The following is a 4,641-nucleotide window of genomic DNA, read 5'->3' on the forward strand; positions in this document are numbered from 1 at the left end:
ATCAAAATATTGAGACGTGCAGAATCTGAAATTTAATCCAATTCGATTTTGACTCCAATTAGAAAAATTTCGATTCAATCATTTCCTTGATTTGGTTAAACTTAACCACATCATCTACGTCTTCTCAAAGTGTGCTTGAAACCCAAAATAAATGGAATTTATTACATTTTTCCTTTGGAACCTGAAAACACTTAAAACAAAACAACATTAAACAAATAACAATACTAAGAAATTAACATATTCAAATTTAGGGGCTCAAATATGTAATATTTGGCACTCATCACCACCGTTTTGGCCATGCTAAGTAGAGGCAAGTTATGCACTTGAATCCAAAAGGGTGAGTGGGAGAAGGACAACTGGGATGGTGGTGTTTGTCCATCGAAATCATTAATCACCACTATCTGTCTATTGAAATACCAAGGTCTGCCATCGAGAACTCGCCGCTTATCATCCCCATCCGAGAACTAGAAAAGCTACATGTTATCTTAAAGCTCTTTGAAAGTCACCTGCCTTACCAGACGCTAGATACGTGAGAGGACCACTTTGAAAGCCTCCATGTTGAAATTCGTTGTATTGTCGAATCACCCCACTAGGCACTTTGCACCCTGTTCATGTCCCTCTTCGAGTTCATCTTTGGTTATGGTTATGCCAATCTGTTCTCCTGTTGTCAGCGGGGTTTTGTCCCCACTCATCTCTGTATCGTCAATTAGGAACAATCATTGCCCGTAGTCGTCACTCGCCCTGCTCTCCACGTCCAATACACGACCGGAGACTCACCCTCACCTCGAGTTTTTCCTCAGAGAAAACCTAGAGAGAATAAAGGACCTTCCAGAACTATGGGAACCTTGCTTTTTTTCATAGGACCATATGTTTATAAAATAATACAACACTGTGTTATATGATTTATATCATCACTATATGATATGAGTATAATCATTACATCTAAGTATTATCATTAGATATGCATAAATCATTAGATCATGTGATCCAAGATCTAAGATCTAAGATCATACGAATTGTAAGATTATATGATCATAGATTCATGTGATAATACTTAGATCGTATGATATCATCATATCATATTGATATTATGATTAAGTATATGAATGCCATCCAATGATACAAATGTTATTGTATCTAAGTATCATTAAGAATGTTTAGATAATAATAATATTAAATTATACTTGATCACTGTATTAGTATGAATTTGTATACTTATTATATGGCATTATGTGACTATAATTTATATTTGTTTATATAAAAATTAAAAATATATATTTATATAATCTCATATGACTTATGACTATGAGATTATATATGATAAGTACGATCATCATGATTTATGAGTCATTGACTCATAATTATCATAATTCCTAAGTATGATGATATGATTAAACAGTAAATAATTATCATAATGATTCCTAAGTATGATGATATGATTAAACAGTAAATAATTATCATAATGATTCCTAAGTATCTAAAGATAATACATTGATTAAATGGCAGTGTGGCACAATAACTTATACTCTATGATTGAATAAATATCATGAGCATAACGATCTTCTAGAGCAAAGCAAAAAGCTCTGCAAAAATCATAGCCACATGCTATGAGGTTACAAAGTCATAGATACAAACAAAAATTCTTGCAATCAAGTGCTATCTATGATTTCAATCTTTCGTTAACCCATGTACAAATATAGTTAAAGAGCAGATCTGCTCCGAGCAGACTAGATCTAAGATATGAGTGATGTGGTCTTTTTGTGTGCAAAAATATCAATAATAAAAATTATTACTTGCAATAGAACGAATTCTTTTAGGATATAGCTATATAGAGGGTGTCGAACCTCAAGTACTGCAGATGCGTTGTTATTAATTTTGTCAAGATCAAATATAACTTAATTAAAAGAAGTTTGTTTGATTGTTTTTGTTTTCTAAAAATAAATGCATAAGAGTAAAGATAGATAGTAATGAGAGAGAGAGAGAGAGAGAGAGAGAGAGAGAATAGGGGGGGTTGATTTCACCACTAACCGCATAACAATGGTCAATCATAAATTAATAAGAGAAATTCATACTATGCATGATATAAGACTCATCTCACTCGAGTAATCAAGAAAATACCATCATTAAGAAATAAGTATGAGTTTAACTTCAGAATATGAGATATTAGACCTCTTGTGATTAATTTAATATGAACGTTTGTAACCATATCAAAAGGAGGAAATTGGAGTCTTAATAGTTGGCCCTTAGATTGAGCCAAAGTATGACACATCTTATAGCTACGAGGCCACCTCTCGTAGTATAGACTTTTTGTTTGGATGGTGAATGCTGTAAGATTCATTCTTGAAAAATTTTTTTTTTAAAAAAACCCTTTTTTAATAATTAAAAAAGAATATTAATTACTTTATCCTTGTCGCTAATCATTCACAATATGGCAGCCAACTTTTGTCTTTGACAATCGTCCTATCACTATTCACGATTCTGTCATGCTCCATGATTCTACTGCTGTAGCAGTGGCCAAAGGTTTTGTAATTCCACGGGATCAAACATTCTTAGCGGATAGGTCGGATACTGATGCTATTAATAATTCATTGGCATTCAGTATCCAAGGTGCTGCTTCAGTTTCTGACATGGCACAACGTTTGAGTGCCAGAAATGTTGAGCTGAAAGTCTCAAGAAACCAAATCGGGGTCTTACAGCGACTGCTCAAATACTACAAACGAAAACACGTGGATTTGAAGCAGGAGAATACTCAGCTGAAAAAGATGATGTTATCCTACGCAGAATACTTGGGACCAAAGGTGCTAGAAATGGAGAAGAATACCGAACGTCTCCAGCGACAGCACGAAAAACTCCGGGTCGATGTTCAGGGGTGTTGCAAGTCTCTCCGCACACGCTCTAGTCAGGTACCTCATTAGAAATAAATATTCCCTTAGATAATTCAATTATATAAATATATACGATTCTGCTCATACTAGGTTTTCTCTATGCAGAAATAATTTTCCTGGAGCAGCTCTGAGGAATCATCTGCTCATCATTACCACGTGTCTCTTTATGCAACAAATTCTTTCTTTTTTTTTTTTTTTTTTTTTTGATGGACACTGGTATGTAATATTATAAGGAGCTTGTTCTCCAAACATTTCTTTTCGTAATCATTCAGTACTCATTCAATATTCATTATATAATCATCCTGTCATTATAATAACTTCCTTTAAACAAACAATTTGTTTAACAAGTTAATCACTCAATAAAACATCTAAGTATGCACCATCACATGTTATCAACCTCTAAAATACTTTAATATCATTGAACATATATCTTATAAGAGAAAATTTAGATCATGTCACTATATTATATCACTATATTATATTGTCTTTCAACTCTTACCTTTATGCTTCAATTTACCTCAAGAATAATAATCCATTATCTTTACTTAGTAAAAGAAAATTATATCAAAAGCTTTGGCATGTAACTAAAATTTCTCATAATTTCATATCCACTAATGCCTCAAATTTAAATATTATCCACAACCTAGGAGCACTAATTCATCCTCAAAACTTTAAGCATCACTTCAATATAATTTACCTCAATTACAGAAAACCTAGCACCTCAAATTCTAAGAATCACCTCAAAGATTTCATGAATTGTACCTTAAAGTCATCACAATCATTTGAAAATATCAAAATCTTTAAACCACAACTTTATATATCAAAATATCTTATAGATTCTAGGGTATACCTCATTTGCATTTATCCCTGCAATACTTAGGCATTCACTTCATGCCACTACGTAATCCTTATTCATCAATCTATATATTATAACATCAATCATAGTATCATTATTGTCATCGACCAAACCTTAGCCATTACCAAAAACTCATATAAACTCTTATATCATTAATTCAGTTCAAGAATCATTTCACAATCGACATCCATAAGACCATTCGTTACTAAGTCACTTACACCATTTGTCTCACAACCTAAATCAATAAAACCATTTTGTCACTAAATTAATTTCACAAATTAGCTCGCAACCCAAATCTATAAAATCATCATACGATTTTTAAATCATGATCAATAATCTTTTCTAAATCCTCGAGACACCTTACAATATACCCTTATCAATCGATACTCTAGAAAACTGCCGCAAATCCAAATAGGCAGATACTATAGATCACAACCTATCTATAAAATAAAAATTCATCTCTGCCATTAACATGATCACAATAATAAAATCCTCCAAATTAATCACACTAGGATGATTTTTTATTTTTTTATTTTTTTTATTTTTAACAAAAAATTAACCATTAGAAAAATGCTCATGCATCATTTATTAGAGACCACACAACAATGCACACTCTACTTGGCCGGAATGTGGCTTCTCATTAACCCCCCAAATTTTTTTTTTTTTTTTGAAAAGTTTGCCAGAACCTTATAACCTTTGCTCTGATACCAAAATTGTAACATCCCCAGCCCGTTAAGGCTGAGTTTGCCACTTTTCTTCTTTTATAACAAAAGTTCTTGCAAAGATCTATAAGGTCTATCAGAGTACTTGATTTTAAAGGATACAAAATATGTATAAAACATTATTCAAGAGATTTTATTACAAGCGAAATTAGAAAACATTAAACTTTAGTTGCGGAAT

Source organism: Corylus avellana, chromosome ca5 (genome assembly GCF_901000735.1).
Source record: "Corylus avellana chromosome ca5, CavTom2PMs-1.0".
NCBI lineage: Eukaryota > Viridiplantae > Streptophyta > Magnoliopsida > Fagales > Betulaceae > Corylus > Corylus avellana.